Genomic DNA, 14,635 nt, shown 5'->3' on the forward strand with positions numbered 1-14,635 from the left:
CCCTGTACACACGCTTGATTCTCTTTTGGAGAGATAGCAATCCATAGGTTTTAAGATACTTACTAGTCAGGTACAAACTTAGGCGTTTAATATGGGGTGTTGAGTCCATTTCTTTGAGCAAGGAGTAGCTCTTGTCTATTCCATAAGTGGCTTAAGGAACTTTATCTGTGCTCATTTCAATCTCTGGTTTTATGCAGCACCCCAACTCACCTTTCCCCTTAAGGAAGCGTGAGTTGGTTTTCTACATTTGAGACACTGTTCTGTTTTGCAATCCAGTTCCTGTGTAGCCAAGTTTACATTCTGTGTATTAGTGATGTCTGATGATGTTTCTTTTTATGTGTGACTTATTTCAGTTACAATCATCATACCTGAATCCACTCATTATGCTGCTACGTGCCTGATGACATAGATGTCATTGCTGAGTGATATTGCATTGTACGTAAGTACCGCAACTTCTTTGTCCATTTTTCACTTTCTGTGATATTGAACTTGTACCGTAAACGAGGTTCTTGTAAACAGAGCCGTCCCAAACTTTGGGGTGGCTGTGTCTTTTTGATTTTAATTTCCCTAAGCTATAGGACCATAAGTGGAAGTGCCCTAGGCTTTGTTGCTTTGTTTTTTAGATGTTTCAGGAAACACCATACACTTCTCCCGAGTGGCTGTTGGCAATTTACATCCCGCCCATCAGCATAACAAGGCTCCCAGTTCTCCATGGCCTGTCCTGCCTTTCTGGATTTTACAGTTTTTTCAGATGGCCCTTTTGACCAGGGGGAAGTGAGACTTCATTGTAGTGCAGATTTCCTTTGCAAGCTTGCTTGGTTGTCCAAAAAGGGCGTATGAGTTTTTTCCTGAATATATTCAGGAAAAAACGCATACGCCCTTTTTGGCCAAGTGCATCATTGTGGACGTTCTGCCTCTTTTCCTATGCTTTAAATGCAATTCCAGTCTACCTCCTGAAATAGGTTTCCTGCAATTCTGCCCCGCTTTCAAGTCCTCTTGGCAGCCTTACTTCAGTATATTTTTGGACGATAGCTGTCATTTATAACTCTGCAGGTTTGTGAATTACAGTGCCCCTGAGCTCCTTTCTTCAACTCGCTTTCTTGTGAGCTGGCCACAACACCGCAGGATTGCTTCAGGCCCTAATCTGGTTCCGGCACGGCACGCTGAGCCTTTGGTTAATTCCTCTACCTGGTGGGAAATGAGAGTTAAATTTGCCCGTCCAGACACCTCCAGGTAGTCTCTCATTGGTTCTCCCTATTCCTGTTCATCTTCCGCAGAAATTGCAAACTGGGCCAAAAAGGAGTTTAAAGGCACTGACTCTCCAAGTCGGGAGAGTGTTAGTAAAGCGTCTGCAAAGTTGCACCCGAGTACCAGAGGACTAGAACGGAGACATATTGGAACACGTCTCCCGATCACATGGTTGATAATACTCTGGGTTCCACATGCATGTTTTAGCTGAAGGAAGAATCCCTTAAACCTGGAGAGTTGAGACCCGTGGAATGGGTACCATGCAATATGAATTCAAAGGGTCTTCATTTGCTCACCAAACCTGTCCAATCCTATCACTGCTGCGTTTATGTCTCTGTACACATGCTTGATTTTCTTTCAGAGACATAGCAATCCATAGGTTTTAAGATACTTACTAGTCAGGTACATTCTTAGGCGTTTAATATGGGGTTGTGAGTCCATCTCCTTGAGCAAGGAGTAGCTCTTGTCTATTCCATATTTGGCTTAAGGAACTTTATCTGTGCTCATTTCAATCTCCGGTTTTATGCAGCACTCCAACTCACCTTTCCCCTTAAGCAAGCATAGGTTGGTTTTCTAAATTTGAGACCCTGTTGTGTTTTGTGATTCAGTTCCTGTGTAGCCAAGTTTACATTCCGTGTATTAGTGATATCTCATGATGTTTCTTTTTCTGTGTGACTTATTTCAGTTACAATCATCATACCTGAATCCACTCATTATGCTGCTACGGGCCTGATGACATAGATGTCATTGCTGAGTTATATTGCATTGTACGTAAGTACCACAACTTCTTTATCCATTTTTTGCTTTCTGCAGTATTGAACTTGTACCGTAAATGAGGTTCTTGTAAACAGAGCCGTCCCAAACTTTGGGGTGGCTGTGTCTTTTTGATTTTAATTTCCCTAAGCTATAGGACCATAAGTGGAAATGACCTAGGCTCTGTTGCTTTGTTTCTTAGATGTTTCAGGAAACACCATACACTTCTCCCAAGTGGCTGTTGGCAATTTACATTCCGCCCATCAGCATAACAAGGCTCCCAGTTCTCCATGGCCTGTCCTGCCTTTCTGGATTTTACACTTTTATCTGATGGCCCTTTTGACCTGGGGGAAGTGAGACTTCATTGTAGTGCAGATTTCCTTTGCAAGCTTGCTTGGTTGGCCAAAAAGGGTGTATGCGTTTTTTCCTGAATATATTCAGGAAAAAACACATACGCACTTTTAGGCCAAGTGCATCACTGTCGACGTTCTGCCTCTTTTCGTATGCTTTAAACGCAATTCCAGTCTACCTCCTGAAATCGGTTTCCTGCAATTCTGCCCCACTTTCAAGTCCTCTTGGCAGCCTTACTTCAATATATTTTTGGACGATAGCTGTCATTTATAACTCTGCAGGTTTGTGAATTACAGTGCCCCTGAGCTCCTTTCTTCACCTCGCTTTCTTGTGAGCTGGCCGCAACACCGCAGGATTGCTTCAGGCCCTAATCTGGTTCCAGCACGGCACGCTGAGCCTTTGGTTAATTCCTCTTCCTGGTGGGAAATGAGAGTTAAATTTGCCCGGCCAGACACCTCCAGCTAGTCTCTCATTGGTCCTCCCTATTCCTGTTCATCTTCCGCAGAAATTGCAAACAGGGCCAAACAGGAGGTTAAAGGCACTGACTCTCCAAGTCGGGAGAGTGTTAATAAAGCGTCTGGAATGTTGCACCCGAGTACCAGGGCACGAGAACTGAGACATATTGGAACACGTCTCCCAGTCACACCGTTGATCATACTCTGGGTTCCACATGCATGTTTTAGTTGAAGGAAGAATCCCTTAAACCTGGAGAGGTGAGACCCGTGGAATGAGTACCATGCAATATGCCTCAAAGGGTCTTCATTTGCTCACTGAACCTCTCCAATCCTAACACTGCTGCGTTTATGCCGCTGTACACACGCTTGATTCTCTTTTGGAGACATAGCAATCCATAGGTTTTAAGATACTTACTAGTCAGGTACATACTTAGGCGTTTAATATGGGGTGTTGAGTCCATTTCTTTGAGCAAGGAGTAGCTCTTGTCTATTCCATAAGTGGCTTAAGGAACTTTATCTGTGCTCATTTCAATCTCTGGTTTTATGCAGCACCCCAACTCACCTTTCCCCTTAAGCAAGCGTGAGTTGGTTTTCTACATTTGAGACACTGTTCTGTTTTGCAATCCAGTTCCTGTGTAGCCAAGTTTACATTCCGTGTATTAGTGATGTCTGATGATGTTTCTTTTTATGTGTGACTTATTTCAGTTACAATCATCATACCTGAATCCACTCATTATGCTGCTACGTGCCTGATGACATAGATGTAATTGCTGAGTGATATTGCATTGTACGTAAGTACCGCAACTTCTTTGTCCATTTTTCACTTTCTGTGATATTGAACTTGTACCGTAAACGAGGTTCTTGTAAACAGAGCCGTCCCAAACTTTGGGGTGGCTGTGTCTTTTTGATTTTAATTTCCCTAAGCTATAGGACCATAAGTGGAAGTGCCCTAGGCTCTGTTGCTTTGTTTTTTAGATGTTTCAGGAAACACCATACACTTCTCCAGAGTGGCTGTTGGCAATTTACATCCCGCCCATCAGCATAACAAGGCTCCCAGTTCTCCATGGCCTGTCCTGCCTTTCTGGATTTTACAGTTTTTTCAGATGGCCTTTTTGACCAGGGGGAAGTGAGACTTCATTGTAGTGCAGATTTCCTTTGCAAGCTTGCTTGGTTGTCCAAAAAGGGCGTATGAGTTTTTTCCTGAATGTATTCAGGAAAAAACGCATACGCCCTTTTTGGCCAAGTGCATCATTGTGGACGTTCTGCCTCTTTTCCTATGCTTTAAATGCAATTCCAGTCTACCTCCTGAAATAGGTTTCCTGCAATTCTGCCCCGCTCTCAAGTCCTCTTGGCAGCCTTACTTCAGTATATTTTTGGACGATAGCTGTCATTTATAACTCTGCAGGTTTGTGAATTACAGTGCCCCTGAGCTCCTTTCTTCAACTCGCTTTCTTGTGAGCTGGCCACAACACCGCAGGATTGCTTCAGGCCCTAATCTGGTTCCGGCACGGCACGCTGAGCCTTTGGTTAATTCCTCTTCCTGGTGGGAAATGAGAGTTAAATTTGCCCGTCGAGACACCTCCAGGTAGTCTCTCATTGGTTCTCCCTATTCCTGTTCATCTTCCGCAGAAATTGCAAACTGGGCCAAAAAGGAGTTTAAAGGCACTGACTCTCCAAGTCGGGAGAGTGTTAGTAAAGCGTCTGCAAAGTTGCACCCGAGTACCAGAGGACTAGAACGGAGACATATTGGAACACGTCTCCCGATCACATGGTTGATAATACTCTGGGTTCCACATGCATGTTTTAGCTGAAGGAAGAATCCCTTAAACCTGGAGAGTTGAGACCCGTGGAATGGGTACCATGCAATATGAATTCAAAGGGTCTTCATTTGCTCACCAAACCTGTCCAATCCTATCACTGCTGCGTTTATGTCTCTGTACACATGCTTGATTTTCTTTCAGAGACATAGCAATCCATAGGTTTTAAGATATTTACTAGTCAGGTACATTCTTAGGCGTTTAATATGGGGTTGTGAGTCCATCTCCTTGAGCAAGGAGTAGCTCTTGTCTATTCCATATTTGGCTTAAGGAACTTTATCTGTGCTCATTTCAATCTCCGGTTTTATGCAGCACTCCAACTCACCTTTCCCCTTAAGCAAGCATAGGTTGGTTTTCTAAATTTGAGACCCTGTTGTGTTTTGTGATTCAGTTCCTGTGTAGCCAAGTTTACATTCCGTGTATTAGTGATATCTCATGATGTTTCTTTTTCTGTGTGACTTATTTCAGTTACAATCATCATACCTGAATCCACTCATTATGCTGCTACGGGCCTGAGGACATAGATTTTATTGCTGAGTGATATTGCATCGTACGTAAGTACCACAACTTCTTTATCCATTTTTCGCTTTCTGCGATATTGAACTTGTACCGTAAACGAGGTTCTTGTAAACAGAGCCATCCCAAACTTTGGGGTGGCTGTGTCTTTTTGATTTTAATTTCCCTAAGCTATAGGACCATAAGTGGAAGTGCCCTAGGCTCTGTTGCTTTGTTTTTTAGATGTTTCAGGAAACACCATACACTTCTCCCCAGTGCCTGTTGGCAATTTACATCCCGCCCAACAGCATAACAAGGCTCCCAGTTCTCCATGGCCTGTCCTGCCTTTCTGGATTTTACACTTTTTTCAGATGGCCCTTTTGACCGGGGGGCAGTGAGACTTCATTGTAGTGCAAATTTCCTTTGCAAGCTTGCTTCGTTGGCCAAAAAGTGCGTATGCGTTTTTTCCTGAATATTTTCAGGAAAAAACGCATACGCCCTTTTTGGCCAAGTGCATCATTGTGGACGTTCTGCCTCTTTTCCTATGCTTTACATGCAATTCCAGTCTACCTCCTGACATTGGTTTCCTGCAATTCTGCCCCGCTTTCAAGTCCTCTTGGCAGCCTTACTTCAATATATTTTTGGACGATAGCTGTCATTTATAACTCTGCAGGTTTGTGAATGACAGTGCCCCTGAGCTCCTTTCTTCAACTCGCTTTCTTGTGAGCTGCCCGCAACACTGCAGGTTTGCTTCAGGCCCTTGTGTGGTTCTGGCACGGCATGCTGAGCCTTTGGTTAATTCCTCTTCCTGGTGGGAAATGAGAGTTAAATTTGCCCGTCCAGACACCTTCAGCTAGTCTCTCATTGTTTCTCCCTATTCCGTTCATCTTCCATAGAAATTGCAAACTGGGCCAAACAGGAGGTTAAAGGCACTGACTCTCTAAGTGAGGAGAGTGTTAGTAAAGCTTCTGGAATGTTGCACCCATGTACCAGGGGAGAAAAACTGAGACACATTTGAACACGTTTCCTGATCACACGGTGGATCATACTCTGGGTTCCACATGCATGTTTTAGCTGAAGGAAGAATCCCTTAAACCTGGAGAATTGAGACCCATTGAATGGGTACCATGCAATATGACTTCAAAGGGTCTGCATTTGCTCACCGAACCTCACCAATCCTATCACTGCTGCGTTTATGCCGCTGTACACACGCTTGATTCTCTTTCGGAAACATAGAAATCCATAGGTTTTTAGATTCTTACTAGTCAGGTATATTCTTAGGCGTTTAATATGGGGTGTTGAGTCCACTTCGTTGAGCAAGGAGTAGCTCTTGTCTATTACATATTTGGCTTATGGAACGGTATCTGTGCTAATTTCAATCTCTGGTTTTATGCAGCACCCCAACTCACCTTTACCCTTAAGCAAGCATAAGTTGGTTTTCTACATTTGAGACACTGTTCTGTTTTGTAATTCAGTTCCTGTGTAGCCAAGTTTACATTCCGTGTATTAGTGATATCTTATGATGTTTCTTTTTCTGTGTGACTTATTTCACTTAGAATCATCATACCTGAATCCACTCATTATGCTGCTACGGGCTTGATGAAATAGATTTCATTGCTGAGTGATATTGCATTGTACGTAAGTACCACAACTTCTTTATCCATTTTTCGCTTTCTATGATATTGAACTTGTACCATAAACGAGGTTCTGGTAAACAGAGCCATCCCAAACTTTGGGGTGGCTGTGTCTTTTTGATTTTAATTTCCCTAAGCTGTAGGAGCATAAGTGGAAGTGCCCTAGGCTCTGTTGCTTTGTTTTTTAGATGTTTCAGGAAACACCATACACTTCTCCAGAGTGGCTGTTGGCAATTTACATCCCGCCCATCAGCATAACAAGGCTCCCAGTTCTCCATGGCCTGTCCTGCCTTTCTGGATTTTACACTTTTTTCAGATGGCCGTTTTGACCGGGGGGAAAGTGAGACTTCATTGTAGTGCAGATTTCCTTTGCAAGCTTGCTTGGTTGGCCAAAAAGGGCGTATGCGTTTTTTCCTGAATGGAAAAAACGCATACGCACTTTTTGGCCAAGTGCATCATTGTGGACGTTCTGCCTCTTTTCCTATGCTTTAAATGCAATTCCAGTCTACCTCCTGAAATCGGTTTCCTGCAATTCTGCCCCGCTTTCAAGTCCTCTTTGCAGCCATACTTCAATATAGTTTTGGACGATATCTGTCGTTTATAACTCTGCAGGTTTGTGAATTACAGTGCCCCTGAGCTCCTTTCTTCAACTCGCTATCTTGTGAGTTGGCCGCAACACCGCAGGATTGCTTCAGGCCCTAGTGTGGTTCCGACATGACACGCTGAGCCTTTGGTTAATTCCCATTCTTGATGGGAAATGAGAGTTAAATTTGCCCGTCCAGACACCTCCAGCTAGTCTCTCATTGGTTCTCCCTATTCCTGTTCATTTTCCGCAGAAATTGCAAACTGGGCCAAACAGGAGGTTAAAGGCACTGACTCTCCACGTGGGGAGAGTGTTAGTAAAGCTTCTGGAATGTTGCACCCGAGTACCAGGGGAGGAAAACTGAGACACATTTGAACACATTTCCCGATCACATGGTGGATCATACTCTGGGTTCCACATGCATGTTTTAGCTGAAGGAAGAATCCCTTAAACCTGGAGAGTTGAGACCCATGGAATGGGTACCATGCAATATGACTTCAAAGGGTCTGCATTTGCTCACCGAACCTCACCAATTCTATCAGTGCTGCGTTTATGACGCTGTACACACGCTTGATTCTCTTTTGCAGACATATAAATCCATAGGTTTTAAGATTCTTACTAGTCAGGTATATTTTAAGGCGTTTAATATGGGGTGTTGAGTCCACTTCATTGAGCAAGGAGTAGCTCTTGTCTATTACATATTTGGCTTATGGAACGGTATCTGTGCTAATTTCCATCTCTTGTTTTATGCCGCACCCCAACCCACCTTTCCCCTTAAGCAAGCGTAAGTTGGTTTTCTACATTTGAGACCCTGTTCTGTTTGGTAATTCAGTTCCTGTGTAGCCAAGTTTACATTCCGTGTAGTAGTGATATCTTAGGATGTTTCTTTTTCTGTGTGACTTATTTCACTTCGAATCATCGTACCTGAATCCACTCATTATGCTGCTACGGGCCTGATGACATAGATTTCATTGCTGAGTGATATTGCATTGTTCGTAAGTACCACAAATTCTTTATCCAATTTTCGCTTTCTGCGATATTGAACTTTTACCGTAAACGAGGTTCTTGTAAACAGAGCCATCCCCAACTTTGGGATGGCTGTGTTTTTTATTGTAATTTCCCTAAGCTATAGGACCATAAGTGGAAGTGCCCTAGGCTCTGTTGCTTTGTTTTTCAGATGTTTCAGGAAACACCGTACACTTCTCCAGAGTGGCTGTTGGCAATTTACATCCCACCCATCAGCATAACAAGGCTCCCAGTTCTCCATGGCTTGTCCTGCCTTTCTGGATTTTACACTTTTTTCAGATGGCCCTTTTGACCAGGGGGCAGTGAGACTTCATTGTAGTGCAGATTTCCTTTGCAAGCTTCCTTGGTTGGCCAAGCAGCGTGTATGCGTTTTTTCCTGAATATATTCTCCAATATATTCAGGAAAAAACGCATACACCCTTTTTGGTCAAGTGCATCATTTTGGACGTTCTGCCTCTTTTCCTATGCTTTAAATGCAATTCCACTCTATTCCTGAAATCGGTTTCCTGCAATTCGGCCCCGCTTTCAAGTCCTCTTGGCAGCCTTACTTCAATATATTTTTGGACGATTGCTGTCATTTATAACTCTGCAGGTTTGTGAATGACAGTGCCCCTGAGCTCCTTTCTTCAACTCGCTTTCTTGTGAGCTTCCCGCAACACCGCAGGATTGCTTCAGGCCCTAGTGTAGTTCCGGCTTGGCACACTGAGCCTTTGGTTAATTCCTCTTCCTGGTGGGAAATGAGAGTTAAATTTGCCCGTCCAGACACCTCCAGCTAGTCTCTCATTGTTTCTCCCTATTCCTGTTCATCTTCCGCAGAAATTGCAAACTGGGACAAACAGGAGTTGAAAGGCACTGACTCTCCATGTGGAGAGAGTGTTAGTAAAGCGTCTGGAATGCTGCACCCGAGTACCAGGGGACGAAAACTGAGACACATTTGAACACGTTTCCCGATCACACGGTGGATCATACTGTGGGTTCCACATGCATGTTTTAGCTGAAGGAAGAATCCCTTAAAGCTGGAGAGTTGAGACCCATGGAATGGGTACCATGCAATATGAATTCAGAGGGTCTGCATTTGCTCTCGAACCTCACCAATCCTATCACTGCTGCGTTTTTGCTGCTGTACACACGCTTGATTCTCTTTCGGAGACATATAAATCCATAGGTTTTAAGATTCTTACTAGTCAGGTATATTCTTAGGCATTTAATATGGGGTGTTGTGTCCACTTCTGTGAGCAAAGAGTAGCTCTTGTCTATTATATATTTGGCTTATGGAACGGTATCTGTGCTAATTTCAATCTTTGGTTTTATGCAGCACCCCAACTCACCTTTCCCCGTAAGCAAGCATAAGTTGGTTTTCTACATTTGAGACCCTGTTCTGTTTTGTAATTCAGTTCCTGTGTAGCCAAGTTTACATTCCGTGTATTAATGATATCTTATGATGTTTCTTTTTCTGTGTGGCTTATTTCACTTATAATCATCGTACCTGAATCCACTCGTTATGCTGCTACGGGCCTGATGACATAGATTTCATTGCTGAGTGATATTGCATTGTACATAAGTACCACAACATCTTTATCCATTTTTCGCTTTCTGCGTTATTGAACTTGTACCATAAATGAGGTTCCTGTAAACAGAGCCGTCACAAACTTTAGGGTGGCTGTGTGTTTTTGATTTTAATTTCCCTAAGCTATAGGACCATAAGTGGAAGTGCCCTTGGCTCTGTTGCTTTGTTTTTTAGATGTTTCAGGAAACACCAGACACTTCTCCAGAGTGGCTATTGGCAATTTATATCCCGCCCATCAGCATAACAAGGCTCCCAGTTCTCCATGGCCTGTCCTGCCTTTCTGGATTTTACACTTTTTTCAGATGTCCCTTTTCACAGGGGGGAAGCGAGAGTTCATTGTAGTGCAGATTTCCTTTGCAAGCTTGCTTAGTTGGCCAAAAGGGCGTAAGCGTTTTTTCCTGAATATATTCAGGAAAAAATGCATACGCCCTTTTTGGCCAAGTGCATCATTGTGGACGTTCTGCCTCTTTTCCTATGCTTTAAATGCAATTCTAGTCAACCTCCTGAAATCGGTTTCTTGCAATTCTGCCCCACTTTCAAGTCCTCTTGGCAGCCTTACTTCAATATATTTTTGGACGATAGCTGTCATTTATAACTCTGCAGGTTTTTGAATTATAGTGCCCCTGAGCACCTTTCTTCAAGTCACTTTCTTGTGAGCTGGCCGTAGCACCGCAGGATTGCTTCAAGGCCTAATCTGGTTCAGGCACGGCACGCTGTGCCTTTGGTTAATTCCTCTTCCTAGTGGGAAGTGAGAGATAAATTTGCCCGTCCAGACAACTCCAGCTAGTCTCTCATTGGTTCTCCCTATTCCTGTTCATCTTCTGCAGAAATTGCAAACTTGGCCAAACAGGAGCTTAAAGGCACTGACTCTCCAAGTGGGGAGAGTGTTAGTAAAGCGTCTGGAATGTTGCACCCGAGTACCAGGGGACGAAAACTGTGACACATTTGAACACGTTTCGGGATCACACGGTGGATCATACTCTGGGTTCCACATGCATGTTTTAGCTGAAGGAAGAATCCCTTAAACCTGGAGAGTTGAGACCCATGGAATGGGCACCATGCAATATGATTTCAAAGGGTCTGCATTTGCTCTCGAACCTCACCAATCCTATCACTGCTGCGTTTTTGCCACTGTACACACTCTTGATTCTCTTTCAGAGACATATAAATCCATAGGTTTTAAGATTCTTACTAGTCAGTTATATTCTTAGGCATTTAATATGAGGTGTAGTGTCCACTTCGTTGAGCAAGGAGTAGCTCTTGTCTATTATATTTGGCTTATGGAATGGTATCTGTGCTAATTTCAATCTCTGGTTTTATGCAGCACCTCAACTCACCTTTCCCCTTAAGCAAGCATAAGTTGGTATTCTAAATTTGAGACCATGTTCTGTTTTGTAATTCAGTTCCTGTGTAGCCAAGTTTACATTCCGTGTATTAGTGATATCTTATGATGTTTCTTTTTCTGTGTGACTTATTTCACTTAGAATCATCGTACCTGAATCCACTGGTTATGCTGCTACGGGCCTGATGACATAGATTTCATTGCTAACTGATATTGCATTGTACGTAAGTACCACAACTTCTTTATCCATTTTTCGCTTTCTGCGTTATTGAACTTGTACGGTAAACGAGGTTCTTGTAAACAGAGCCGTCCCAAACTTTGGGGTGGCTGTGTGTTTTTGATTTTAATTTCCCTAAGCTATAGGACCATAAGTGGAAGTGCCCCAGGCTCTGTTGCTTTGTTTTTTAGATGTTTCAGGAAACACCATACACTTCTCCAGAGTGGCTGTTGGCAATTTACATCCCGCCCACCAGCATAACCATGCTCCCAGTTCTCCATGGCCTGTCCTGCCTTTCTGGATTTTACACTTTTTTCAGATATCCCTTTTGACAAGGGGGAAGTGAGAGTTCATTGTAGTGCAGATTTCCTTTGCAAGCTTGCTTGGTTGGCCAAAAGGGCGTATGCGTTTTTTCCTGAATATATTGAGGAAAAAACGCATATGCCCTTTTTGGGCAAGTGCATCATTGTGGACGTTCTGCATCTTTTCCTATGCTTTAAATGCAATTCCAGTCAACCTCCTGAAATCAGTTTCCTGCAATTCTGCCCCACTTTAAAGTTCTCTTGGCAGCCTTACTTCAATATATTTTTGGACGATAGCTGTCATTAATAACTCTGCAGGTTTGTGAGTTATAGTGCCCCTGAGCACCTTTCTTCAACTCACTTTCTTGTGAGCTGGCCGCCACACTGCAGGGTTGCTTCAGGGCATAATCTGGTTCCGGCATGGCACGCTGAGCCTTTGGTTAATTCCTCTTCCTATTGGGAAGTGAGAGATAAATTTGCCCGTCCAGACACCTCCAGCTAGTCTCTCATTGGTTCTCCCTATTCCTGTTCATCTTCCGCAGAAATTGCAAACTGCGCCAAACAGGAGCTTAAAGGCACTGACTCTCCAAGTGGGGAGAGAGTTAGTTAAGCGACTGGAATGTTGCACCCGAGTACCACGGGACAAAAACTGAGACAGATTTGAACACGTTTCCCGATCACACGGTGGATCATACTCTTGGTTTCACATGCATGTTTTAGCTGAAGGAAGAATCCCTTCAACCTGGAGAGTTGAGACCAATGGAATGGGTACCATGCAGTAAGAATTCAAAGGGTCTACATTTGCTCACCGAACCTCACCAATCCTATCACTGCTGCGCTTATGCCGCTGTACACACGCTTGTTTCTCTTTCGCAGACATATCAATCCATAGGTTTTAAGATTCTTACTAGTCAGGTATATTCTTAGGCGTTTAATATGGGGTGTTGAGTCCATTTCGTTGAGCAAAGAGTAGCTCTTGTCTGTTACATATTTGGCTTATGGAATGGTATCTGTGCTAATTTCAATCTCTGGTTTTATGCAGCACCCCAACTCACCTTTCCCTTTAAGCAAGCATAAGTTGGTTTTCTACATTTGAGGCCATGTTCTGTTTTGTAATTCAGTTCCTGTGTAGCCAAGTTTACATTCTGTGTATTAGTGATATCTTAAGATGTTTCTTTTTCTATGTGACTTATTTCACTTAGAATCATCGTACCTAAATCCACTCATTATGCTGCTACGGGCCTGGTGATATAGATTTCATTGCTGAGTGATATTGCATTGTACGTAAGTACCACAACTTCTTTATCCATTTTTCGCTTTCTGCGATATTGAACTTGTACCGTAAACGAGTTTCTTGTAAACAGAGCCGTCCCAAACTTTGGAGTGACTGTGTCTTTTTGATTTTAATTTCCCTAAGCTATAGGACCATAAGTGGAAGTGCGCTAGGCTCTGTTGCTTTGTTTTTTAGATGTTTCAGGAAACACCATACACTTCTCCAGAGTTGCTGTTGGCAATTTACATCCTGCCCATCAGCATAACAAGGCTCCCATTTCTCCATGGCCTGTCCTGCTTTCTGGATTTTACACTTTTTTCAGATGGCCCTTTTGCCTGGGGGGAAGTTAGACTGCATTGTAGTGCAGCTTTCCTTTGCAAGCTTGCTTGGTTGGCCAAAAAGGGCCTATGCGTTTTTTCATGAATATATTCAGGAAAAAACGCGTACGCCCTTTTTGGACAAGTGCATCATTGTGGACGTTCTGCCTCTTTTCCTATGCTTTAAATGCAATTCCAGTCTACCTCCTGAAATCGGTTTCCTGCAATTCTGCCCGCTTTCAAGTCCTCTTGGCAGACTTACTTCAATATATTTTTGGATGATAGCTGTCCTTTATAACTCTGCAGGTTTGTGAAATACAGTGCCCCTGAGCTCCTTTCTTCAACTCGCTTTCTTGTGAGCTGGCCGCAACACCACAGGATTGCTTCACGCTCTAATCTGGTTCCGGCACGTCCCGCTGAGCCTTTGGTTAATTCCTCTCCCTTTTGGTAAATGAGAGTTAAATTTGCCCGTCCAGACACCTCCAGGTAGTCTCTCATTGATTCTCCCTATTGCTGTTCATCTTCCACAGAAATTGCAAACTGGGCCAAAAAGGAGGTTCAAGGCACTGACTCTCCAAGTGCGGAGAGTGTTAGTAAATCGTCTAGAATGTTGCACCCGAGTACCACAGGACAAAAACTGAGACACATTTTAACACGTTTCCTGATCACATGGTGGATAATACTCTGGGTTCCACATGCATGTTTTAGCTGAAGGAAGAATCCCTTAAACCTGGAGAGTTGAGACCCATGGGATGGGTACCATGCAATATGACTTCAAAGGGTCTGTATTTCTCACTGAACCTCACCAATCCTATCACTGCTGCGTTTATGCCACTGTACACACGCTTGATTCTCTTTCAGAGACATATAAATCCATAGGTTTAACATTCTTACTAGTCAGGTATATTCTTAGGCGTTTAATATGAGGTGTTGAGTACATTTCGTTGAGCAAGGAGTAGCTCTTGTCTGTTACATATTTGGCTTAAGGAAAGGTATCTGTGCTAATTTCAATCTCTGGTTTTATGAAGCTCCCCAACTCACCTTTCCCCTTAAGCAAGCATAAGTTGGTATTCTAAGTTTGAGACACTGTTCTGTTGTGTAATTCAGTTCCTGTGTAGCCAAGTTTACATTCCGTGTATTAGTGATATCTTATGATATTTCTTTTTCTGTGTGACTTATTTCACTTAGAATCATCGCTCCTGAATCCACTCATTATGCTGCTACGGGCCTGATGACATAGATTTCACTGCTGAGT

This window comes from Orcinus orca, chromosome 1, assembly GCF_937001465.1.
Source record: "Orcinus orca chromosome 1, mOrcOrc1.1, whole genome shotgun sequence".
In the NCBI taxonomy this organism is placed as follows: Eukaryota; Metazoa; Chordata; class Mammalia; order Artiodactyla; family Delphinidae; genus Orcinus; species Orcinus orca.